The 19,486-nt window shown below is 38.0% G+C and overlaps 1 pseudogene; it reads right to left on the bottom strand.

Moving 5' to 3' along the window:
• Window positions 1-91: 91 nt before the first annotated feature.
• On the bottom strand, window positions 92-14,751 carry LOC126935131 (heterogeneous nuclear ribonucleoprotein A1-like; annotated as a pseudogene).
• Window positions 14,752-19,486: the final 4,735 nt, after the last annotated feature.

The following is a 19,486-nucleotide window of genomic DNA, read 5'->3' as shown; positions in this document are numbered from 1 at the left end:
ATAAAACCAAATACATCATTTATGCTTATAGATTGCTTGAATTCTTCTGTCAAAAAGCACAAAGGTAAAGTTTAAAAATTCAATTATATGTCACATGAGAAAGATCTAAAACAAAATGATGCAGAAAGGATAAACAAGTGTGAATAAACAGGATAAAAAGGATAGACAAGTGTGTTTCAGACAAATTTAAATGTGATGGAAGCAAGTCTAGCAAAATGGAAAGCAGAAACAGTAAAACTTAACTTAGAAAGCATTAAACAGAACAAAAGGTACTTTGCGCAGTTAAAAGGAACACTTCTTAATGAAGGTGTAAGTCATGCTATTTGTACACATCTCTTCTTAGCACTCTAGATACTGTTCCTTAGTGATAGTCAATTCATTTACCCACTTTTTAAATTTTTTATTATTTTTCATAGTTCTCTTGTAATTCCTCTTGATTGTTTAAAGACATATGTCTAGACATTAACTGCAGTTTAAAATTCTTGTGACTCATCTACTCAAAACTTTGTCTCCAATGGATGGATTTATGTGTTACTGAGGCACAATCACCTAATTCCAGGGTCATATATTTGAAGCACTGTAGTCCAAAATTGATCAACTTCATAAATCACAAATGTAGACACTGCACTTTGTATCTATTCAATCATGTGATTCAGTTATTACCAATTTGTCCTTGAAAAACCTGAAGCCCTCTAGAATGACTTTCTTACTACCATTCATTCAATGCCCAGGAGTCTTTACATTCTGCTCTGTTCAGGTTAAAATCCATGATTCATCGTTTCAGCCACTCTCTTACCAACATTTTGCTTGCCCTTGTTCCACTGACCTTCCATCACGTATGTGTGATAAAACCCCCTGCATTATTCCACCAAATAAGTACCCTAGGTCCAAAAAAATAAGGAAACAAGCAAACTTCTTAACTAGACGTATTTGTGTTTCCATAATTTCATGATAATCAATGTTAAACTTAACTGGTGAACTATCCAGTGATCCAACAGCATAAACGTGCTCAGCTCAATCTCTATGACTCATTGTTTCCTACAGTCCTCAAAGCATTCTCATCTCACTCCAACTCCCTTTCTCAACAGATAACCTTTCATTTTACTTCACAGAGAAATTAGGAACCATTAGGTATGAAATTATATAAGACCGAAACATCAGTCTTATATGGGAAAATTATTATTTTACGATTACCAAATATATGACAGTAATTTGATGAAATTCATTTTGTTATTAAAGGGAATGCTGAAAATTTTAGACTTTCATTAGAACCATTTTAATTAATATCCCCAACTTCTAGAGGAGTTTACTCAGTATCTTTAATGAATAACTAAGAATCTCATGTTTTCTGTTGGACCAGCTCTAGGCTCATGAATCACCTGGAGTTGTCCTTTGATTTTTGAAAATAAGTTGGGCAATCTGCTATTGATTACTATCACTTGAAATATTGGTTGGTGACATAAATTGGCATAGCAGCGATTATTGAGTTACATTTACCAAAGAATAGAAATATGTGCACAACAATATATGATTGTCCTTTATTCCATGTTAAAACATTTTTCTAATTTTTTTAAAGAGCCAAGGCATTTTTCCTATTCACAAAGATCAACTTGACAAATAATATCTTTGATGTGATGTCTGAAGCTTTTAAAATGGAAGAAGTTACGTGTGTGAGCTCAGACTTCAAAGACAAGCAACCGAGAAGTCTAGATCAAGATCTAGCTACCCACAGAGGATAAGATTTGAGAAGTACCCGTAGAATCCCTGTCTTCTCTATCAAGAGCACTGATTCCCCAGACCACTTACTTAGGAGCATCTCTGATCTGGAGTCCTACTTCGAGTTAAAAGACTAGAGCACCCTCTTGAATAGACTCTATTAAAAGCCTGTGTCATTCAGGAGCCCCTGGATGCTGGCATTTTCATCATGCATGGTTCTGTGAATTAGATAATTACAGCTGCAAAATGTCACTGGGGAAGACTCAGAGAGCAAGGTACAGAGGTGGGCATTATTCCTGGGAAAGGGCACAAGAAGGCTGAAAGTTGGAGAAATCTTACAGGGGACCTGTGGGGAAATTCAGATTCAGAGACTTGAAATCCTAGGTAAAGGTTACACTCTAAAATAAAGTTACTTACTTTACCTCCTGCCAACTTGGCTAGCCCACAATCTAGGTGGTCACAGTAACTTCTATGTGTCTGTATGTCCAAGTTCACCAGAATTGTTCTGCTTACTACCTGTGCAATCTAGCTCACACACTTCCATCCCTTCCTTCAACCACAGATGGGAGACTCCCACGGTGCTACAGGCAGGATGAGCCTGAGAGCGTTTATGGCTCCTAAGAAAGTCCCAACGGAGTGACCTCTGGGACTTGTTGCCTGCCCCTGTCTTCAGCTAAACAGCACACAGGGACAAGTGAGCAAAGAAGACAACAGTAAACTTCTTTTCTGTTTAACTGGCAGTAACATCTTGAGTGTCTGTGTACTGAGCAGTGAGCCCCATAGAGGTGCCTAGCATGCAATATTAAAGGAAGCACTTGAAACCCTGAGAGTGAGTCCTTTGTTCCTTAAATGTTGCACTCTAGGCATTTCCCCTAATTCCAGCCCTGGAGGAAGCATTATTTAATTCTTCCCTCTTAGCATGTATCATCATCTCTGCCTGGACTACAGGGAAATTCTCAAATTCATTCTACTGTTTCTAAAACTTCATTTCAATTGCATCTTACTGCATTCCAATAGCAAGTCTACACAGAAGCCGGAATGCACTTTTCAATATGTCAATTTCATTCTGTCACACTCTCAAGTAAAATCCTCCATCAGCCCCCTCCCTCCCTTAGTCTTCAGGATAAGATTCAAGTTCTGAATCAGGAAGTACAAGCCTTGTTTACTTCTCCAAACAAATCTGACCTTCCGCTTCTTTTCTCTCAGTTTCAGCATATCTAGGGTGCTGTCCATACCAGGGTACATACAATTCCCCAAATCTCACAATATTCTCACTTAATCCTTCACATTTGAAATAATGTCTTCTCTGCCTACCATATTCCTATTCCTGTCATTTGCCTTGAGAATTTCTCTTTTTCCTTCAAAACACAGCTCCAGTACAAGGTTCTTGACCATCTTGCCCTCTTTCCTAATTACATATTAACTTCTCTGTGCCCACACAGATCTTTGTGCTTTTTGAGGTTACGTATTATTTGTCACTCTGCAGTGGAATTGCCTCCTTCTGTGTGTATTTCCCTAGTAATCCGTGATCTCCTTGAGGACAGTTAAAAAAAAAAAAAAAAGCCTTAGTCATATCTGCATCCACAGTGCTTGTTACACAGTAGAATAAAATATAAAATTAAATTAAAACTTAAAAAAAGGTCACTATGTAATGTACTAAACAATGTGCAAATTGCATTGCATATAACATTGCAATCAATCATCCAACCTGTGAGGTAGCATAGATCTTCATACACGCATGAGGAAACTGAATCTTGGAGTGGTTAAATAATTTTTCCAATTTCATCCACAGAGAACTGATGGAGTTGGTGTATGGCAGCCAGGAGTCTCTGGCCTTCAAGTCTTTTCTCGTAACCATCTATACTGTCCTGTAGACTGCCTCAACAAATGGTGGGTGGACAAATGCATACATACAAGAATAGCAAACTGGGACAGAGCAAGACTCTGTCTCAAAAATAATTTTTTTTTTAAGTTAAATGTGAAACAGCAAAAACCTCATCCTTTGTCTACAGCCAAGTCTTCCTATCACCAGCCTTCTTTCTTTTCCCACCGGGGACCACTTAGCTATAGTGAGGTGTCCTCCTGTAGCTTTTCCCTATCAGTTGTGTGTCACCTGCACTGGATGGAGAATGACAAGACACTATTCAGCTGCTCTATCTGCACTGCTCCTATACCAAGTGGTGTGACTGACTGATGCCTCTTTGCACTTCCCATCCTTCAGAAATCCCTGTGAGGATTTTCAAAGAAATTTTACCTTGCTCCAGAACCATGGAAACTCTTTCTTCTCAGTTGTCTGTACAGACTTTTGGCATCTTTTAGGGTATAGAGAAATTACTTTTGTGTTTGTCCTGTGTTGGGGATGTTTACATTAATTTTGCCAAAAACTTGGGATGCTTGGCTAACAGCAAGCCTTGGAAATTGAATTTACAACTACATAGATATTGAGAGAACTCCAGAGAGATTTACCTAACTTCAGAAGTGTGGAGACATTTCTGGGTTGTGAAGCTTGTGAGAATGGTCTTATTTTTTTCTGGAATATTTATACCCTGTTAATGTCTAAGGAAACATTCTGAGAAGGAGGGAGGTGTGTGTGTAGGGGTGGGTCTAGGGAATAGTCTTTCTGGCTTTTGTAAGCAAAGAAAATACATATTTCTTCATTCTTTGCTTATAATGCAAATATAGCAAGCTATCGTACATTTGACCTGGCCTGCATTGCATTGTCTCAGGAGTAAGAATCAGCTGTGGGGGACCATACAGTTATTATTTTCTTTTTAAGTGAATAATAACAATGTCTCTGGTCCAGAATAATTTGTGTGTTCCTTCAAGATGAAATTGATAAAATGAATCTTTAAAACACAATATAATTCAGTGCAAACTTCTAATGTAAATGATCTTCAACTTTCACATAATGCAACCCTGTATATTTTGAGTGACCATTGTCTCTATGCTAATTCCTATCTCTTCTTCCCACTCTCCTTTCTTCTTTACTCCCTATAGTAATACAAAGCTATATACTTAAAAAGTTATATCTAAATCACAATAAAATAATGTGTTATCATACTACTCTCAAAAATACGATCAAGTTTAGGAATATGAAAGGTCATTGGGGTAAAACTAACCAAGGGGACATAAAAATCAGAGTTCAAAAGAAAAGAGCCAGTGAAGTGGTTGAAGCTCAAGTGCAGCCTTACAAGGCCTGCAGTCATGGCCTGAGCCACACTCAGACTTGTGAATTGGGCTTCAAGAGGACTATGGCCAGTGGTAAGCTGATGAATGCTTAACAGCCAATTTTTAGGGCTTGCTTGTAGAGTGGCTGATTGAGAAAATGTAGATATTTCCACTATAGCTGACTTCAAACTACCAATTTGATGTTGACCTGCTTGCAAAATTCCTGAAAGTTAACATGACTCTCATGAGCCAGTGGGAGCAGCCTCTAGCACATGACTCTTGTGATTTTAGTTAGACCTGACACACTGGGATTAGAATGATGTAACTCAAAAAGGATGTGACAGTGAAGTCTCTGGGCTACAGAAATCCTGACTCATTCTGAGGTAGAATAGTGAGTAGGTAAGAACAAAAATTTTGGAATGAAGTTGACTTATTGTCTATATATCATCATATATTTCTTGCATAATAATGAGCATCTTGTTTAACTTTTATTAAGGTAAGATTCACATGACATACAATTCTCCACTTTAAAGTATGTAATTTAGTAGCTTTTAGTACATTTCTAATGTTGTGTAAACATCACCAAAGTCTAATTTCAGACCTTTTTATCACCCCAAAAAGAAACCCCATATTCACTAACTAGTCACTGTCCACTTCCTTTTCCTCCATTAACATAGTTCCTGTCTCTACAAATTTATCTCTTCTAGACATTTAATGTAAATGAAATTACACAATATGTCAGCCATTTGTGTCTGGTGTCTTTCACTTAAAATATTTTCAAAATTCATTCATATTTCAACATGTATTGAAACTTTATTCGTTTTTGTGGCTGAATATATTTTATTGTATAGTTATACCACATTTATCAGTTGATATACATTTTATTTATTTTTACTTCTATTTTTGCTACTATGAATAATGGTTTTATAAGCAACCATTTACAAGTTTTTATTTGAACACCTGTCTCAGTTCTCTTGGGTATATACCTAGGAGTAGAATTTCTAGGTCAAATGGTAATTCTACATTTAACTTTTTGAGGAACACCCAAACTGTTTTCCACAGAGGCTGCACCATTTTACATTCCCACTACCAATCTATCAGGGTTCTAATTTCTCCATGTCCTCACTTGTTATTTTCCTTTTCAAATATATATGTGTATATATACATATATATATGAAAAATATATATAATCACTGTCCTAGTGGATGTGAAGTAGGACAAAGTATTTTATGCAAAAGGGTTTTATGCAAAAGGGTTACAAAATCGTTTCCCCTTCTCCTCCTTGTTACCCAAGTTCAAGCTAAGCTTCATTTTCCAGAGGGAATAGCATGTATAAAGGTCCAAGTGGAAAGAAAACACACTTTGTTTGAAAAACTAAAAGAAATATGGTATGATTGTAACATAAGGGCATGTAAAAGTAAGAGAAAAGAAGGAGGTTGGGGCTAGTGGACACCAAAAAATGACTGGTTGGCATCGTCATACCATAAAAGGCTTTGAAAACATACATGTTAGGAAATTTGGATTTTATTCAAAGGAAATAGATCTACTGTTGAATTATTTAAAGTAGAAGAGTGAGTTGATCTAGGTTTGAGTTTAGTAAGACCATGATATTTTCTGAGTAGCAAATGGCTGGGAGAGAAAAAAAGATTGGAGGTAACAAATTCCTAAATTACCGTATTGAAAAGCTTGGGAGGGAGGGACAATGGTGATCACATTTTAATGTGAAGTGTGTGGAAAAATTCAAAGCATATTTAGAAGACATCATAAATAATAAACATATGTTTAAATAATTAAAGAATTAAAGAAATTAAATGATATAAGAAAAACAGATGTTGACATGGAAAACTAGTTAAATTTTGTACTGTTTAATAAGAGAGAATTCAAGATGATTTGTGGATCATGAAGCAAGTAAGGAGAGAAGATGGTAATTTTTATTTGAACATGTTGATTTTGAAGTTTCAGTGGGAAACCTGAGTAGACATCAAATAGGAAGTTGGCTTTATGGGGCAGATAAGGAATTTGATGTAGAGCTTTAGACCTGGGAATTTTCAGCATAAAGATGGTTACTGAATTTATGAGCTTGCTATATCTTAAACAGACTGAGCCTTACAAGCCTATAAATTAGTTTTTTTCTTTATTTGAAAAAGAGAAAATTGAAACAAGATGAAAGGACTAAAAGAAGGGTAAAAGTTTCTGCATTTATTTATAATTTGAAATAAGCAATGCTTCATTTTAGGCCATAGAATGAGTGCTTCCCATATTTATGTTTTTGATGGTAGAAAATTAGAATGTTTCCATTTGATGCCTATTATTTTCTTGCAACTTGAATAATCCTTATCTCTCTTATCTCCTAATTCCTTTAATTGCACTAATGAGTTTCTCCAACAGCGCTGAAATCTTAAAATTCATAAAAATTGGATCTCTTATTGGAAGACTTTCTGCTAGTAATTTACATAAGAATTCTTTTAAATTTTTCATAGCCCATTTCTCCATATTCTCATCCTCATATCACTGCATCCCTTTAAGAAAGAATAAAAGTATGACCTTGTTTCCAATCTGCTTTGTTTTTATTCCATAATTATGGAATTGAGTACAAGAGGGATTGCTCTATAGAGGCCCAAAAACATGATGTAAAAAGTGCAAGAGATATTTTGGCAAAAGTAATGAGTAAGGGCAGAAAGCACGGTTGGTGTGTAAAATATGAGAATGACACTGACATGAGAACCACAGGTACTTAGGGCCTTCAGAAGGGCATCATTGGATGGAAGGTGGAAAACAGCATGAAGGGTGAGGGTGTAGGAAATATCAGTGAGGGTCAGATCTGAGATAATAGTCATTACCAATATAGTAAAGTCATACCAGATATTGATGGAGATATCAGCACAGGAAAGCAGGGCCACACCTATGTGCTCACATTACGTGTTAGAACTAATGTGTGTTCTGCAGAAGGGCAAACACTTCCCCAGGAAATCAATGGGCAAAGTGTTATTAAACCTCCAGTCAATGCTCACCACAATCTTGCCAAGTGTCTGAGGTGTCAAGTCACTGGTATATCTCAAAGGGAAACCAATGGTCATGTAATGATCAAATGCCACACCCAACAAGATGGCCAAGTCCAGAAAAAAAGTTGAAGTGAAGTAGACCAAAATAAAACCTGGTGAAGCATCCAGGAAATATTATTTCCTGAGCCTTCTACTAGAGTATCCCTAATGTTTTGGGGAAATGCGTGATGTATAATATGAGGTTTACAGAGACCAGTATAGAGAGGAAGAAAAACACGGGTTCATGGAGGTTGTGTTCCATGGTGGTAAGGTACAGAAGGATGCCATTCCCTGCAAGGGAGACAAGGTAACTGGTAAAGGAGAGAATTTCCATCCAGATGCAGAACTGCTCCAGCCCTGGGATCCCCAACAGAATGAAGAGTCCTGGATTAAAGGTACTTAAATTCAATGTGGCCATCATGGTGATTGCCATTCGCTGAGGACAGAATGTCACATTTGATTCTGAGACTGACTGGCCTTGAATCCATTTAAGTCTCTTTTATAACTTGAATCCCTTTGCCTTCATCATGTAACAAACACTAAGAAAAACACAATCTATCTCTTGTAATAATTTATCTTTTATCAAAGGCTTTACATCATTTATCAAAGGCTGACAAAAGGTATTAATTAAACCCACAATTTCCTGCCTATAGCCATTACCATAACCACCTTGTTAGTATATCAGGACCATGTCCCACCAGACCCATAACCTGAGATAATACTGGCCCTTTGTTGTCAACTAAAATTCCAGGACTGTTTTTCTCTCATCAACGAATTCAGTCTGAGATTTCTCAAGGATGTAATCGGAGGGTTGACTATGACTCTTCCTCCTCCTTCAAACCCGATGTTTTATTTTCCTACTTCTGTGATTTTTCTTTTGGAACCCTTCTTTTATCTGCCTACTCCATTTCTTCACCACTGCCTCACCTGAACCTATCCTGATTATTAATTGGAGCTGTAGAATGAGAATGCTGATTCTTATTCTGGTTGTGTCAATATTTTGCAAACCTTTACCTAATTGTGCTACCTTATTTGTCCCTGAAAACAGGAAACTATCAAGTCACTCATAATCTTGTGTAAAAGCACATAACTATTCCCTTTATGCCTACAGAATACATTTTACTTCCTTGCTCAGCAGGCATATATCTTTCCTGTATTATATGGGTTCTACCGATATGAATGTGTCTAAAATTCTCCCCTAAAGCGTACTTATATAGGACTTCATATATTCTCCATCATTCTTACATCTCACTGCTTATATTTTACTCCAAAAGTGCAATCTTACCTTCTCTCAATGTCTACATTCTACCCATTATTTATGATTCTTGAAAGTGCTAACGTCCTCTGAAAACCTTCTCCAGGATTACTTAATCACATTTTGAAAAGGACTGACATATCTGTGGGAATCCAGAAGTTCACGTGCTTGTGAAGAGCTGTGAGGAGGCCCTATTCTCTCACTTCTTGCTGACCTTAATACACTGCAAAAGCAGGAAGTGGAGGCAAAGAAAGGGTCGTCAACTGCACTGCTAAGTGTTTAATGTGTGCCTCAAAATGCCAATGAAGCCCTTCAGCAACCTGGGAGATTTATTGTTCACAAATATTTAAGAAAATCTCTGTCCGCTCATTAGCTGACCACTAAGATAACTGAGTAGAAAATTCGGTGGCTGTACATGACAAACAATAAAACCTTTACAGAAATAGTACCAAAAGTATCACTTAAAAAAGAAAAACTTACAATAATTAACAACAACAGCAAATCTTGGGAATGGAGGAGAATCTACTTTCCAGGGTTATCACTTTATATTATTTAAATTTTCCAGTTTTAACAAAAAAAAAATTATGAGACATTCAAAGATATAAGACATATGACCTATACACAGGAAAAAAAAAAGTCAACAAAATCTGTCCTTGAGAAAACCCAGATGTTTTTATACAAAGACTAAATGAGCTGGTTTAAATATATTCAAAAAGCTAAAGGAAATCATGACTATACAACTAAAGGAAAATATGAGAAAAACATCACACTAAATATTAAATGTCAACAAACAGAATTTATAAAAAGAAACCAAACAGACATTCTGGTGTTAAAAATTGTAAAAACTGAAGGGTGGATGGCAAGATGGCCGAATAGTAACAGCTCTGGTTTGCAGCTCCCAGCGAGATCAATGTAGAAGGCAGGTGATTTCTGCATTTCTAACTGAGGCACCCGGCTCATCTCATTGGAACTGGTTAGACAGTGGGTGCATCCCACAGAGGGAAAACCGAAGCAGGGTAGGGCGTCACCTCATCCAGGAAGCACAAGGAGTTGATGAACTCCCTCCCCTAGCCAAGGGAAGCTGTGAGGGACTGTGCCGTGAGGAACAATGCATTTCACCCCAGATACTATGCTTTTCCCACAGTTTTCACAACCCGCAGACCAGGAGATTCCCTTGGGTACCTACACCACCAGGGCCCCGGGTTTCTAGCACAAAACTGGGTGGCCAGTTGGGCAGACACTGAGCTAGCTGCAGGAAGATATGAAATGATATGAACAGACACTTCTCAAAAGAAGACATGCAGCCAACACACATATGAAAAAAAGCTCATCAACCCTGGTCATTAGAGAAATGCAAATCAAAACCACAATGAGATACCATCCCACGCCAGTTAGAATGGTGATCATTAAAAAGGAAACAACAGATGCTGGAGAGGATGTGGAGAAATAGGAATGCTTTTACACTGTTGGTGGGAGTGTAAATTTGTTCAACCACTGTGCAAGACAATGTGGCACTTCCTCAAGGATCTAGAACCAGAAATACCATTTGACCCAGCAATCCCATTACTGAGTATAACCCCAAAGGATTATGAATCATGCTGCTATAAAGACACATGCACACGTATGTTTGTTGCAGCACCGTTCACAATAGCAAAGACTTGGAACTGACCCAAATGCCCATCAATGAGAGACTGGATAAAGAAATTGTGACACATATACACCATGGAATACTATGCAGCCATATAAAAGGATGAGTTCAAGTCCTTTGCAGGAACATGGATGAAGCTGGAAACCATCATTCTGAGCAAACTAACACAGGAACAGAAAGTGAGACACCACATGTTTTCACTCATAAGTGGGAGTTGAACAGTGAGAACACATGGACACAGGGAGGGAAACATCACAAACCAGGGCCTGTTGCGGGGTTGGGGGCTACGGGAAAGACAACATTAGGAGAAATACTTAATGTAGATGATGGGTTGACGGGTGCAGCAAACCACCATGGCACGTCTATACCTATGTAACACACCTGTACGTTCTGCACATGTATCCTAGAACTTCAAGTATAATGACAAAAAAAAAAAAAAAAAGGAAATGCTTAAACAAAACAAAATTACATGACAAGAAAAAATATGTATGTTTCAAGGTGACTATAATTTTTTGTTTTTAATTATAGGTCGAGCACTGTGGCTCATGCCTGTAATCCCAGCACTTTGAGAGGCTGAGGGGGGCAGATTGCCTGAGTTCAGGAGTTCGTAACCAGCCTTGGCAACACGGTGAGACCCCGTCTTTACTTAAATACAAAAAATTAGCGTGGTGTGGCTTTGTGTGCCTGTAGTCCCAGCTACTCAGGAGGCTGAGGCAGAAGAATTGCTTGAACCCAGGAGGTGGAGGTTGCAGTGAGTCAAGATCATGCCACTGCACTTCAGCCTAGGTGACAGAGTGAGACTCCGTATGCAAAAAAAAAAAAAAAAAAATTACAAAAACTAAAATTAAAAATTCACTAAAGGAATTCAAAGGCAGATTTAAGCAATCAAGAGAAAGAATCTGCAAACAAAGATAAGCTTATTTAGGTTATCCAGTATGAAGAATTGAAAGAAAAAGACTAAATATAAACAGAGACTCAGAAACATTTGGGACATACCCAAGTATACCACCATATTCATAGTGAGAGTCCTAGAAAGGGGGGACAAGAGACAAAGATGTAGAAAGAATATTGGAAAACTAATGGCAAAAAACTTCCTAAATTTGATTTTTTTTAATATGACTCTACACATTCAAGAAGCTCAAAGAACTCCACGTAGGATAAACTAAGATATCCATATCATAATAATGAAAATATTGAAAGCCAAAATCAAAAAGAAAATCATGAAAGCATCAAGAGAAAAGTGAGTTTGTTCCAAAACTTCTGAGCACATTTTCTTTAGAATAATTTTTATATGAAAATGCTCTCAAATAGTTCCTATTCTTCCTAAAATATTTATCTTAATTGCCTTAGTACCAGAGCTGGCACATAGTAAGTACTCAGGCATGGCAGTATTCACTTTCCATCTCAAAGAAGTAAAGCATTTACATAAAATGTGTCACTTCTTTGGTAAAAAATAAAAAACATAGACTAAAAAAAGTTGATAGCCTCATAATTCTTTGACTTTTGCTAGTTTGGTGGGAATATATATTCTATTTCTAGTGAGGTTGAAAATTTTTCCAAACATAGCTGTTTTATTATCATTTTTATTATATTTTATAATTTCTACTTATTTCCAGTCTTTTTAAAGACATTTATTCAGCATCACAATCAGACTATTACATTGAGAATTCAACAGCATGGGTGCAAAAAAAAATTAAAAATCTACATTATAACCCTGTGTTGGAATGCTTTACACTTTCCACAGAACAGAAACTACAACAACCTGTTATACAATTAGTCATAAATACAGTCCTTGAGTTTTTTTGCCCGTAAACATGAGTACTTGTCTAAAACATGTCTTCTTTGTAGCAGGTAGGCCCTGCCACCACTGTGCTTGGCTGAGTTCACAAATCTGTTGTAACCTGTAGCTTCCCTGTCGCTTCTCTCGCTCTCCTCTTCTGCTAAGCTTTGTTTCCTAATCAAAATCTTCTGCCACTGCCATAGCTACTGCTGCTGCTGGAACCACCATAGCCACTTTGGTTTCGTGGTTTGGCAAAGTATTGGCCTCCACCACCATAGGGGCCAGAGCTTCTGCCTCCAAAATTTCCTCCCTTCATGGGTCTGAAATTTGAAGACTGATTGTTGTAATTCCCGAAATCATTGTAACTTCCACCACCTCCCAAATTGCTTTCATCATTACCAAATCCATTATAGCCATCCCCACTGCCACCATATCCACCACCACCATGGCTGCCAACAAAGCCACCATAACCACTGAAGTTTTCTCCATGACCAAAGTTGTCATTCCCACCAAAACCACCTCCATGACCACCAACAAAGCTTCCAGAACCACTTCAACCTCTTTGGCTGGCTGAAGCACTAGCTACCTCTTGCTTTCACAGGGCTTTCCTAACTTCACCGTTGTGGCCATTCACAGGATGGTATTTTTGAATGACAATCATATCCACAGAGTCATGGTCATCAAAGGTTACAAAGGCAAAGCCCCTTTTCTTGCCACTGCCTCAGTCAGTCGTGATTTCAATCACTTCAATTTTTCCATACTGTTCAAAATAATCTCTTAGGTGATGTTCTTCAGTGTCTTCTTTAATGCCACCAACAAATATCTTTTTCACAGTTAAGTGGGTCTTTGAGAATCTTCTCTTGAGACAGCTCTCTTTGGTTCCACAGTTCTTACATCCACCTTGTGTAGCCTTGCATTCATGACTGCATCCACCTCCTCCACAGCGGCACATGTAACAAACCCAAAGCCCCCAGAGCGCTTGGTGTTTGGGTCTTTCGTTACCACACAATCCATGAGTGTTCCCCATTGCTCAAAACGGCTCCTTCCTCAGTCTCTCATTGGTTGTTTCAAAGTTCAACTCTCCAATGAAGAGCTTCCTCAGCTGTTCGGGCTCTTTAGGAGACTCTGACTTAGACATCAGGGCAGGGAGAAGAGAGACTTTAACGATGCTTCTTCGGTGGCATCCACGGGCAGAAAGGCATTTCCATTTTTTTTTTTTATTTTTTTTTTTTAGACAGAGTTTCACTCTTGTTGCCCAGGCTGGATTGCGATGGCATGATCTCCGCTCACCGCAACCTCTGCCTCCCGGGTTCAAGCCATTCTCCTGCCTCAGCCTCCCAAGTAGCTGGGATTACAGGCACCCATAACCACGCCTGGCTAATTTTGTATTTTTAGTAGAGAGGGAGTTTCTCCATGTTGGTCAGGCTGGTCTCGAACTCCCGACCTCAGGTGATCCACCTGCCTTGGCCTCCCAAAGTGCTGGGATTACAGGAGGCATTTCCATTATTCTTATACCTATTAGTAAATCAGCAACACCTTATTTAAAAGAGAGAGAGGAAAGAGAGAAGTGACTCATTATGTGCAAGGTATCCTGAATAAGATTAATGCTTATTCAGGTAGGGGGATGACATATTTAAAATGCTGAAAGAAAATAAATTGCCAGCAAGAACTCCATATCTGGCAAAATTATCGTTCAAATAGAAGATAATCTTCAAAGAAGACACTCAACAAACTAGTATAGAATGAAACTCTCAGAACCTGGTAAAGGTCATCTATGAAAAATTCACAGCTCAAATAGAAGAAAATAAAAGGCACCAAGAATTAAAAGTTGTAAGTAAGATTATCTCTAATCACAGATGGCATGATCTTATACATAGAAAGTGCTGGCCAGGCGCGGTGGCTCACGCCTGTAATCCCAGCACTTTGGGAGGCTGAGGCAGGCAGATCACGAGGTCAGGAGATCGAGACCATCCTGGCTAACACGGTGAAATCCCGTCTTTACTAAAAATACAAAAAATTAGCTGGGCGTGGTGGCGGGCACCTGTAGTTCCAGCTACTCAGGAGTCTGAGGCAGGAGAATGGTGTGAACCTGGGAGGTGGGAGGTGGTGTTTGCAGTGAACCGAGATTGTGCCACTGCACTCCAGCCTGGGCAACAGAGCGAGACTCCATCTCAAAAAAAAAAAAAAAAAAAAAAAACAGAAAGTGCTAAATGAGACACTTAAAAAACACTATTAGAACTAATAAATGAGTCCAAAATGTTGCAGATCAATATATAATAATCAAAGTCAATATACAAAACAAAGAGCAAAAATTATAAAACTACAAGAAAACATAAGGGGAGAACATTGTGACCTTGGATTTGGCAAAGTATCCTTAGATATGACACCAAAAACATGAGCAACAAAAGAAAATATAGATAAATTGTACTTCATCAAAATTAAAAAATAAATTGTTCTTCAAGGGACACCACTAAGAAAGTGAAAAAAATGACACTCAGAATGAAAAAAAAATTGCCAATCATATATTTGAGAAGGGTCATATATCTAGAATTAATAAGCAACCTTTGCCATCTTTGCAATTCTATAATAAAAAGTCAAATATCGCAAATAAGCAAAAAATGTTCATAGATATTTCTCAAAGCAGGTATGAAAATGGCAATGAACCCATAAGCAAATAATCAAAGAAATGCAAATCAAAACCACAATGAGAGATCACCTCACACTTACTAAGATATCTAGATTTAAAGTTTCAGGTAACAGCAAGTGTTGGCGAGGATGTGGAGAAATTATAATCCTCATACACCATTGGTGGAAAAGCAAAATGGTACAACCACTTTGAAAAACAGTCTAGCATTTCTCAAACAATTAAACTCAATTAGAGTTAACATATAATCCAGCAATTCCACTTCTAGATATAAATCCAGGAGAAATAAAGACTTATCCACACAGAAACTGGCACACAAATGTTTTATGGCATCACAATTTATAATAGCACCCCCCAAATGAAAATAAACCAAATGTTCATCAATCCAAGGGTGGATAAATAAAATGCATTATATCCATGCAATCAGATATTTGGCCATACAAAAGAATGAAGTATTGACACATGCTACAAAATAGGTGAACATTGAAAACAGTTGCTGAGAAAGAAACTACATTGAAAGATCACAATTTTGTGATTTGATTTATATGAAATGTCCAGAATAGGAAAATCTGTAAAGACAGACAATGGATTAGTGGTTTCCGAAGGCCAATGCGGAGGGAAATATGTGGTGTGACTGCTAATGAGCAGGGAGATTCTCCTTGGGGTATAAAAAATGTTCTGGAATTAGTAGTAATAGTTGAAAAACCTAGTGAATAAGCCAGAAGCCACTGAATTTTACACTTTAAAAAAGTAAATTTTATGGTGAGTGAATTATATCTCAATTAAAAAAAAAAAGAAAGAAAGAAAAACTAAGTTAAGCCTGGCCCAGAAAAAGAAGTCATCTTAATTTTGAAAGGTTCTGAGACAGATTGATACAATTTATTGTACCCTGAATATTAGTCTTTACTATTTCTGTCATGGTACTAGTGTTATTATTTTCTTCTTACCCCTTAATCTATATTCTTGAAAGCATTGCTATTGTCATTTATTTCATCCTTAAAGTCCTTTTACATTCATTGTTTCAATTAAGCAGTCACAATAACCTTACATACTCTCTCTCGTACTAACTACAATTTGATACTCTGTAAAGCCTCCCCTAGCTATACCAGATGAATTATTTATCTGGATTCTGGACTCACAGCAAGTTGTACTCACTGCTGTATTGCAATTAATGATAACTGTTCATGGTAAGGAGACATGATTTCTTCATCTATTGACCTCAAATGCTGACCGAAGGAAGGGATCAATCAGGCATTGTCAAATGTTTGAGTGAGCAAGGCAGGGGTATAATCCCTGTACATCCCTCCCTTTAGAATAATATATGAATGTAATAGATGTTTAGGGGCAGTAGAGGGGTAAAGGAAAAGCTCTAAGGTAAAAAAGAAACCTGGGTTTTCAGACAGACACAAAGAAGGTGATAAATTTAAAAACCCTAAGAGAAAAAGACTTTACGAAGGACACTAGGAAGAGAGAAAAAAAGGTGGAATTGAAGACATGGAAAACAACTAGTATTGGAACAGTAAATGCAAAAACAAGTTTAATGAACACTCTCAGGCCAAGAGCCTCTGAGTTGTTGCTGAGCCCTTCCCTTCTTCAGATATGAAGAGTGTCTATCAATAATCTCTTCCATCTGGCTCTATACCAAAGCGTATACCATGTGGCTTGGATCCTTGTGTTGAATGGGAGAGCGAAATGGGCCCTGATGGCAGGGGAGGAAATTAGAGCTGAGAAAGGGAAAGATATACAGAGGCAGGAGAATCCCTGCTCCCAGAGGACAGGAGGGAATAAATACTGTATGAGACAAGACCTGAGATTTGATTCTATATGTTAAGGAAGCCAGCGCTGTGTATGAATTGTGGAATTGAGAAGCTGTGAATCTGAGCAGGTGACATCAGGGAGGTAAGTCTGGGTCAGATATTTTTAGGATGAAGAGGAAGTATTGATACGGAGGAATAGGATGAGAAATTGGCAATGTTCAAAGAGGGACAGAGAGAATAATGGGCAAGGGTAGCTGGAATGAATTGTGTTTTCCTGAGGGGTGGAGTGGAAGAAGGGCAGTTTGGAGGGTCACTTTCTAGGTAAGGTTGGAGAGACTGGAAGAGTAAATAATCCTTGGATCTCAAGGAGGATGCAAGAATCATAAATTACAGATAGATTATATCCTCGGACATTGAGGAACAGTGGAAACGAAACTACAGCATATGGGAGATCATGCATAAGGGATAAATGGGTCAAGTTCCTGGACAGAAGAGTCAGGTAAAGGATTTAAAAACAGGTGGTAGAAATGTACTAAAATAGTAGAAGGGATAATTTCTCCCATTAAAAAAAAAAAAAGGAAGATAATTAGAGTTATGAAGGAGGATTGCCAGAGTACAGAGAAAAGAAAATAAAGGAATGTTTGCTTGATGGTCTAGATTTCTCTGTTATTGCAGAGATCAGCCCATCTGCTGTACTGGGTCTTGGAGGAGAGGAAGGAAGAGAAGGTTTGGAACCAACATTCATATTTTGGGAACCTGATAAGGCATAAGTCAACAGATGACAAAAAAATTCTAATAGAAACTGCCTAGATTTGTAATAGATCATATATATGAATTTATCAAACAAAAATATACTGCCTAAGAATGAAAACCAGGAATATGAGCCAGGATAAGGAATTGTTAGTGACTGGGGGCATTAAATGTGGTCAGTATTATTCAAGTTTCTAACCAAGGAACTCAGACTTGCAGAGTTGAAGCCTAAAGCCAAGCGAAAGTAAATAAAATCTGCTTCCATTCTTACAGTTAATGTATTTAATTTTGTGTTTAACTTTGAATAGTCTATCTCTGACCTGATTCTACTCTAAAAGATGTAAATTTCCGTGGTGGCCGAGAGATGTTTAATTGGAAAAGATACATTAGAAAAGACAAGAGATTCCAAAGATAACTGAAGGAGGCACTCATGGACAAGGGGATTAAGTATACATGGAGTGGAAGGCTTTTTTAAAAAGAGCTGCCAGATAGACACTTAAAGTAGAGTTGCTCAGTTTTGAGGTGTGAAGACTTTAGTGGATGCCTGAATTGGAATGAAAACAAAAATTACTGGGATGGAGAACAGGGAGACACCAGATGGACACAGGCTGCCTTGGAGGTTCATTATTTAGGAGGAGAACTGAAGTCAAGTTGGAGAAGAAAGGTGTTTGCAAGCACTGATTTCACCAACAAAGGAGGGAACATGTAGCAGAGGATGAACATGATGAATGATGGGTGCTGTGGAAAGAATGAGCAAAACGGTGGCACCAACTACAGACACGAAGAGAACATGAGAACAGAAGATCCATGATAAGAAACCTGTGATTTTTGTGGTGCTGGTGGTTGTCAGTGTAAACTTACATGGCTGAGTGAGTGGGAACTTACCTACTCTGCCTTCTTTTGAACATTCATTAAGTGTAAATTCTAACTCAGTCATAGCAAATGAGGCATAGTCCTGTCTCACAGAGAGCTCACAATATAGTGGGACTGAAAATATTTTAGTACAGTAAGTATAGAGAGGGAGAAAGGGAGATGGCTGCAGGGGAATGCAATAGTACAGAGAAAGTTGCTGATCCAGCCATTTGGAGGGATGAGAAAAATCTTTCTGGATGAGAAATATAGACTGGCTATATTAAAGAGGAGGATGGAAGTAGAAGAAGCGGAATGCATAAAAGACCACAGGAAAAAAAGAGTAGTTTCAGGGGCATACATGCTTTCCAGTATGAGTAGAGAAAAGAGAAAGAAGGGAGGGAGAGAGAGACAGTGTTTGTGTGTGTTAGTTGCATGAATCTTTCAGGCAATGGGAGTTATTATCCATAATCAAGATAGTGCATATGCAAAATTATCTTTTGTGAACATTGTTTAATTGTGAGGAATGGTTTAGAGTCTAGAACTGCAGACTAAGAGACCAGTTGGGAGGTCTTTTGATAAGTGGATCTAGAGGCTGGAAAGCAACATAATGACAACGTAAATTTGGGAGATATTAGCACATCAAGGCTAAGTGGAGCCAAGGTAGTAGACAAAATTGGCCAGAGAGAGGAAAGAGTGAGAAGAGGATGGCTACAGACCATTAAGAAAAACAAACAGGAGGGGGGCGGAGCAAGATGGCCAAATAGGAACAGCTCCAGTCTCCAACTCCCAGCACGAGTGACACAGAAGACCGGTGATTTCTGCATTTTCAACTGAGGTACTGGGTTCATCTCACTAGGGAGTGCCGGACAATCGGT

Source organism: Macaca thibetana, chromosome 14, assembly GCF_024542745.1.
Source record: "Macaca thibetana thibetana isolate TM-01 chromosome 14, ASM2454274v1, whole genome shotgun sequence".
Lineage (NCBI taxonomy): Eukaryota > Metazoa > Chordata > Mammalia > Primates > Cercopithecidae > Macaca > Macaca thibetana.
Note: the sequence above shows the minus strand (reverse complement) of the source record. Positions and strands in the feature narration are given on the sequence as shown.